Below are 8,875 nucleotides of genomic sequence, written 5' to 3'. Positions count from 1 at the left end.
GTTGCATGTTTTACAGTTTTGATTACATATATCTGTTTGAGCTACCGAGGTTGAATCTGTTGAATATATTGAAGATTAAGTTTGTATGATTCACCCCCCCCTCTCATCCTGTTAGCTTGGCATTTGTACTTAACAATTAGTATCAAAACTATCACATACCTATATGCAACACTTCCGACTGACAGCCAGGAGGGGCCTATTGCTCCTATATTTTTTCTTGGCGACATCCCTATCGGATGCATCTTCATCTACAATATTCTATAGAGCTTCTTTGGTGGAATCATCTTCATGTTGTATTCTCTTGCATGAGAAATGTTGTACTTTCACTATCATAAAGTGCCACACCTCTTTGTATCTTGTCTTTGATGACTATTTGATGTAATCCTCTTGTACACGTAGATTAGGAATATCTTGTGAGACTTGGTGCATGGCTCCAGTTAAGACTTAGATTGTACATATTTGTGCATGGCTTTCATGAGTTTTTGATTGTACCACTATTTTTTCTATTTATGAGTATCCAGATGATACTCAAAGTAGGTTGTCTCCATGCCCGATCTTCATTTTGTTGCAGCGAGTGATTCATTGGTATTGACTTGGTACCTAGTTTTGTCACACTTTGACATTATTTGTGCAGCATTGGCTCTCTTTCTTCCTTATGGGGAGGTATTTTGGTCAACGTCATTGGACCATCTTTGCAAGAGATTTTACATTGAGGGAAGCGCTTCATGGTCTCTTCTTCTCTCTTATTCATCATTGAGAGCATTGTGTTCTTTCTTCATCTCTCTTTTGGGGGGGAGTTTTTTACCATGTGGTTTTTCTCTCTTTCTTTGTTTGTGAGATATTGCATTGGTTTTCTTTGCATTTTCATTTTCATTTGTATATGGGTAGGGTATGTGCAGGATCATGGTGTGCCAAAACAGGCCCTTAAGTGGTAATGAAATTTCAAAAAATTAGAGTTTTACAACTTGACATGAAAAATTGAATAAGTTATAAACATTATTTTTAAAATATGTAAGAAGAGAATCTATAGGAAATTGAATGCAGTTTCTAAGCTACTAGTTGTTTTTTGAAAAAAAAAATTCTATTTGATGAAAATTTCAAATTTCAATGCAATGGTACAAAAATTTTAGGAAAAAGATAAGAAGTAGGTGTATGTCTAACCACCCTAATCACAATCAAATCATAATATTTTTTTATAAGATTTATAATATAAGTATTAGACTCATGTCCGGATGTGACACATATTTTTTTATAATTTTTTATAAAGTAAATAATTATTTATGAATTTTTTACTACAACTTTTCAGAAATTCAGAAACTCCTACGTCTGACCACCTTAACTTGGTCAAAACCTTATGAAATTCAACTTTTTAAAATTTTTCCCTATAGTAGACAAAGCATAGGATGTGACACATGTTTCAAATTCAAAAAATGTTATGTGGTTTGAAAGTTATGAGTATTTTTCAATCAGTCTATCAATCAGGACTTTTGTCAGAATTCAATTAGAAAATAAATAATAATTAGTTATTAAAGTCGAAATAAGACAAGCCTTATATTGTTGGAAAGCTGAGAACGTCCTTAAAAAACCCTTTTCATTTTATCAATTTTGGCTGTAAAAAAAGTCGTCAGCCACCAATGTAAAATTTGGAAAATCAAGGAATACTGAAAAACACGTTTTTTCAGTTGACTTTCCAGGCTTGTCACTTCCAAGCCAAATCCCAAAGCAAACCCAAACCAAAATATGGAGGGAAAAATTTATGTTTTAAAATCGGATATCGGATTTTATTGGATAAAATCGGATATCCGATTTTTGAAAAAATAAAAAAATATATTTTAGTAAATTGGGCATAACTTTTGCGTTTTATATCGGAATTTTGATTTTTTACAGGCGTTGGAAAGGTAATTAAGAGCTCTATGATATGGAATAGGTATATTTTCAATTAATTATTTTAAAAAATAATTATAATTCGTTTAAATTCATCCTTCATTTTTAAAACATAAAAAACTCATGACTTTTTCATATGATTTCTCTATTGCATGAACTTTTGTAACAATCATCTCAAAATAAACTAAATAAGTAATTAATTAATAATAGAAAATTTATGAATTTTAATGAGTTCGATAAATTTTGATAAACCATGTTATCTATGTTTGTTCCTTTCTCCACCTCTCTCTCCTAAACCTATCACACCACCTATTTGTTTCTTCCTCCCTCTCTTTTGTCCATATTTATACATCTCTCTCTAGACCTATATCTCTAACTATCAATGAATACCTCATTAAATCTCTCAATCTCTACAAGGTGCTTATATTTCTACCTCTTCATAATTTCCTCCTCTATGTCACTCTCTCTTCCCTAAGATCTAGACTAGTCTCTCTGCATTTCATTCTCATCTCTAGCAACAAAATTCAGAGGGGACAAGGAGAGGCATAGGGAAGTATCAAAAAAAGGAGAGGGGGAGAGAGGTGAGAAGGAGAGATTAATTGGGGGGAAGAGAGAGTGTGAGAGAGAGAGCTATAGGTAATTAGGTGGAAGGCGAAGAGAGAGAGGGAGGGGGTGATTGGGGTGAACAGAGAATGAGAGGGAGAGTTTGAGATTATTAGGGGGTAGGAGGAGAGGGGGAGAGGGGAAATTATCAACAAAGAGAGAAGAGAGATGGGGATAGAGGTGAAGAGAGACATAGAGAGTAATTAGGGGGTGGGTAGAGGGGGAGAGGGAAGTATCTATAAACCCATAGGAGGAGAGAGGTGATCGAGGGTAATTGAGAAAAAGAAATAATGTGAGAGAGAATATGGTGTCCTAAAGGGTCATATGGTGTCTCATGAACCTTTTGTACACCATATGACACCTTAGGACACCATATGATGTTGTTATAAGTCTTATGGTGTCCTAAGGGATCATATGGTGTTCTATGAGCTTTTAGGACACCATATGGTGTCATTACAAGTCGTATGGTGTGTTAAGGGGTCATATGGTATCCTATGACCCCTTAGGACACCATATGACCCCTTAGGTATTGTTAGGGGTCATATTGTGTCTGAACGGGTCATATGGTGTCGTTGGGGGTTGTATGGTGTGCTAAGGGGTCATATTGTGTCCTAAGGGGTCACAAGACATCGTATGACCCCTTAGACACCATATGATCCATTAGGTTTTGTTAGGGCTCATACTATGTCCTAAGAGGTCATATGGTGTCCCATGACCCTTTAGGGCACCATATGACCCCTTAGGACATCATATGGTGTCTTTATAGGTCTTATGGTGTCCTAAGGGGTCATATGGTGTCCTAAAACCCCTTAGGACACCATATGACCCCTTAGGACATTATATGACCCCTTAGGATACCATACGATACCTTGGGACACCATATGGTATCGCAAGGAGTCATATGGTGTCCTAAGGGGTCATATGGTGTCCTATGAGCCCTTACGATAATATATGACCCATTAGGTGTCATCAGGGATCTTATTGTGTCCTAATGGGTCATATGGTGTCGTATGACCCCTTAGGACACCATATGCTTGGAGACAATATGGTTCTATGGGTCGTATGGTGTCCTATGACACCTTAGGATACCATATGACCCCTCAGGATACCATTTAGTGTTGTTATGTGTCGTATGGTGTCCTATGACCCTTAAGTGTCATTAGGGTTATTTTATGTCCTAAGGGGTCGTACTGTGTCCTAAGGGGTCATATGGTATCCTATGACCCCTTAGGACACTATATGATGTCGTTAGTGGTCATATTATGTCCTAAGGGGTCATATTGTGTCTTATGACCCCTTAGGACACCACATGGTGTCGTTATGTGTTGTATGGTCTTCTAAGGGGTCATATGGTGTTCTATGACCCCTTAGGACACCAATTGTATGTTATTATGGGTTGTATGGTCTCCTAAGGGGTCATATGGTGTCCTATGACCCTTAGGACACCATATGGTGTCATTAAGGGTGGTATGGTGTGCTAAGGGGTCATATGGTGTCCTATGACCGTTTATAACACCATATGACCTCTTAGGCATCGTTAGGTGTCATTTTGTGTCATTAGGGGTCATATGATGTCCTATGACCCCTTAGGACACAATATGACCCCTTAGGTGTTGTTAGGGGTCATATTGTGTCCTAACAGGTCATATAGTGTCCTACGACCCCTTAGGACACCATATGGTGTCGTTTGGGATTGTATGGTGTGCTAAGGGGTCATATTGTGTCCTAAAGATTCCTGAGACATCATATAACCTCTCAGGACATCATATGACCCCTTAGATATCGTTAGGGGTCATATTGTGTCCTAAGGGGTCATATGGTGTCTCATGACACCATATGACCCCTTAGGACACCATATCGTGTCGTTATGGGTCTTCTTATGTTCTAAGGGGTTATATGACGTTCTAAGGGGTCATATGGTTTTATATGACCCCTTAGGATACCATATGACACCTTAGGACACCATATGGTGTCGTAAAGGGTTGTGTGGTGTTATAAGGGGTTATATGGTGTTCTATGGGGTCATATGGTTTTGTATGACCCCTTAGGACACTATATAACATTTTTAGGGGTCATATTGTGTCTTATGACCCCTTAGGACACCACATTGTGTCGTTATATGTCGTATGGTGTTCTAAGGGGTCATATGGTATTCTATGACCCTCTAGGACATCATATTATGTTGTTATGGGTCGTATGGTCTCCCAAGGAGTCATATAGCGTCCTATGACCCCTTAGGACACCATATGACCCCTTAGGACACCGTATGGTGTCATTATGTGCCGTATGGTGTCCTAAGGGGTCATATGGTGTTATATGACCCCTTATGACACCATATGATCCCTTAGGACACCATATGGTGTTGTTAGGGGTCGTATGGAGTGCTAAGGGGTCATATGGTGTCCTATGACCCCTTAGCACACAATATGACCCCTTAGTACACCATAAAGTGTCCTTAGGAGTCATATGGTGTCCTATGACCCCTTAGGAAGTAATATGACCCCTTAGGTGTTGTTAGGGGTCATATTATGTCCTAACGGGTTATATGGTGTCGTACAACCCCTTAGGACACCATTTGGTGTCGTTAGGGGTTGTATGGTGTGCTAAAGGGTCTTATTTTGTTCTAAAGGTTCCTAGGACATCATATAACCCCTTAGGACACCATATGACCCCTTAGGTATCGTTAGGGGTAATATTGTGTCCTAAGGAGTCATATGGTGTTTGATGACACCATATGACCCCTTAAGACACCATATTGTGTGGTTATGGGTCTTCTTGTGTTCTAAGGGGTCATATGGTGTTATATGACCCATTAGGATACCATATGACCCCTTAGGAAACCATATGTTATCGTAAAGGGTGGTATGGTGTCGCAAGGGGTCGTATGGTGTCCTAAGGGGTCATATGGTGTCTTATGACCCCTTAGGACACTATATGACATTGTTAGGGGTCATATTATGTCCTAAGGGGTAATATTATGTCTTATGGCCCCTTAAAACACCACATGGTGACGTTATGGGTCGTATGGTGTTCTAAAAGGTTATATAGTGTTCTATTACCCTCTAAGACACTATATTATGTTGTTATGGGTTGTATAGTCCTCTAAGGGGTCATATGGTGTCCTATTACCCCTTAGGACACCATATAGTGTCATTATGTATCAAATGGTGTCCTAAGGGGTCATATGGTGCTCAATGACCCCTTAGGACACCATATGACTCCTTAGGACACCATATGGTGTCATTAGGGGTCATATGGTGTTCTAAGGGGTCAAATGGTGTCCTATGACCCCTTAAGACACCACATGGTGTTGTTATGGGTTGTATGGTGTTCTGAGGGGTCATATGGTGTTCTATGACCCTCCAAGACACCATATTATGTTGTTATGGGTTGTATGGTCATCTAAGGGGTCATATGGTGTCCTATGACCCCTTAGGACACCATATAGTGTCATTATGCATTGTATGGTGTCCTAAGAGGTCATATGGTTTTCTATGACCCCTTAGGACACCATATGACTCCTTAGGAAACCATATGGTGTTGTTAGGGGTCGTATGGTGTGCTAAGGGGTCAAATGGTGTCCTATGACCCCTTAAGACACCACATGGTGTTGTTATGGGTTGTATGGTGTTCTAAGGTGTCATATGGTGTTCTATGACCCTCTAAGACACCATATTATGTTATTATGGGTTGTATAGTCCTCTAAGGGGTCATATGGTGTCCTATAACCCCTTAGGAGACCATATAGTGTCATTATGCATCGTATGGTGTCCTAAGGCATCATATGGTGTTCTATGACTCCTTAGGACACCATATGACTCCTTAGGACACCATATGATGTCATTAGGGGTCATATGGTGTGCTAAGGGGTCAAATGGTGTCCTATGACCCCTTATAACACCATATGACCCCTTAGGTATCGTTAGGTGTCATTTTGTGTCATTAGGGGTCATATGGTGTCCTATGAACCCTTAGGACACAATATGATCCCTTAAGACACCATATAGTGTTGTTAGGGGTCGTATGGTGTCCTAAGGGGTCATATGGTGTCTTATGACCCATTGGGACACTATATGACATCATTAGGGGTCATATTATGTCTTAAGGGGTAATATTGTGTCTTATGACCCCTTCAGACACTAGATGGCATCATTATGGGTCGTATGGTGTTCTAAGGGGTTGTATGGTGTTCTATGACCCTCTAGGACAACATATTATGTTGGTATGGGTCATATGGTCTCCTATGACCCCTTAGGACACCATATAGTATCAATATGCATCGTATGGTGTCCTAAGGGGTCATATGGTGTTCTATGACCCCTTAGGACACCATATGGTGTCATTGGGGTTGTATGGTGTGCTAAGGGGTCATATGGTGTCCTATGACCCCTTAGGTATCGCTAGGTGTCATTTTGTGTTGTTACAGGTCATATGGTCTCCTATGAACCCTTAGGACACAATATGACCCCTTAAGACACCATATAGTGTCGTTAGGGGTCATATGGTGTCCTATGACCCCTTAGGTTGGTAGGGATCATATTGTGTCATAATGGGTCATATGGTGTCCTACAACCCCTTAGGACACCATATGGCATCATTAGGGGTTGTATGGTGTGCTAAGGGGTCATATTATGTCCTAAAGGTTCCTAGGACATCATATAACCCCTTAGGACACCATATGACACCTTAGGTATTGTTAGGGGTCATATTGTGTCTCCTGACACCATATGACCCCTAAGGACACCATATCATGTCGTTATGGGTCTTCTTGTGTTATAAGGGGTCATATGGTGTTATATGATCTCTTAGGACACCATATAGTGTCGTAAGGGATCGTATGGTGTTATAAGGGGTCATATGGTGTCCTATGACCCCTTATGACACTATATGACCCCTTAGGTGTCGTCATGGGTCATATTGTGTCCTAATTGGTCATATGACATTCTTTGACCCCTTAAGACACCATATGACCCCTTGGGACACTATATGGTGCTATGGGTTGTATGGTGTCCTAAGGGGTCATATGGTGTCCTATGACCCCTTAGGACACAATATGACCCTTTAGGATGCCACATTGTGTCATTAGGTGTTGTATGGTGTCCTAAGGGGTCATTTGGTGTCTTATGACCCCTTAGGACACCATATGGTGTCATTAGGGGTCTAATTGTGTCTTAAGGGATCATATGGTGTTTTATGACCCCTTATGACACCATATGACCCCTTAGGAGACCATATGGTGTCGTTAGGGGTCATATTGTGTCCTAAGGGATCATATGATGTTCTATGACCCCTTAGGACATGATATAATGCCTTAGGAGACCATATATACTAATTTTCAAATAAGGAGAGATATAAAGGTGAAGAGAGATGAAGAAATAAAGAGAGGGAAAAGAACTAAAGGATAAGGACATAAATAGAGATATAGATATTAATGAGTATGAAGTGAGAAGGAGAAAAACTAAAGGAAAAGGATGGATAGAAAGAGGTAGACATATCTAGATATTGAAAAGGAGAGAGGAAGATAGAGATAAAAGATGAAGATAAAGGGAGAGGGAGGTGAATAGATATAGAGAAAGAGAGAGGTAAAGACAAAGATAAATATATGAAGAGATGGAGAAAAATGGATAGAGAGGGGTAAAGAGAGAGATTAAAAAAGGAAGAGATAGAGAGATATAAAGGAAGAGAAATATCGATAGATAGAGATATAGAGATATATAGATAGTGCAAGAGAGTGAGAAAGAGAGATAGAGATTATAGATAGGGATAGATAGAGAGGGAGAGAGAAAAAGAGGAAGATATAGAGATATATAAATGCACTATAGAGAAGGATGTGGGGAGAGAGCACAAGATATATAAAGATCGAGTAAATAAAGTGATAAAAGTAAAGAAAGGGAAAGATACTTCAAGAGGGCGATAAAGGAAGAGACAGAGAAGTAGATTAATCATGTACAGAGGAATATTTATAAAGATAGAGGAACACATAAAAGAGATATTGATAGGGAAAGAGATGGAGATGTGAAGATGGAGATAGAGATAGATATGGATAGAACATGATAGAGAGAGTAAGACAAATGGAGGGAGAGATGGAGTGAATAAGTAAGATTTAGAGACAATGAAATATAAATATAAATGAAGATAGATCTATAGGGATATAGAGATAGAGGGGACAAGATAGGGAGAGAAAGGAGGTGATAGAGACAACTAATATATAAGTATAGGTAGGATAAGGTAAAGGAGGGAGATAAATAGAGAGAAGAGAGATTATTAGAGAGAAATATAGAAATAAGGAGTGACAATGATGGAGTGGGAAAGGAAGAGATATGAATAGAAAGATGGAGATATATGCAGAGATGCATGTAACTTAGGAATTTATTTATCTACATGGAAT

Source organism: Cryptomeria japonica, chromosome 4, assembly GCF_030272615.1.
Source record: "Cryptomeria japonica chromosome 4, Sugi_1.0, whole genome shotgun sequence".
Lineage (NCBI taxonomy): Eukaryota > Viridiplantae > Streptophyta > Pinopsida > Cupressales > Cupressaceae > Cryptomeria > Cryptomeria japonica.
Note: the sequence above shows the minus strand (reverse complement) of the source record.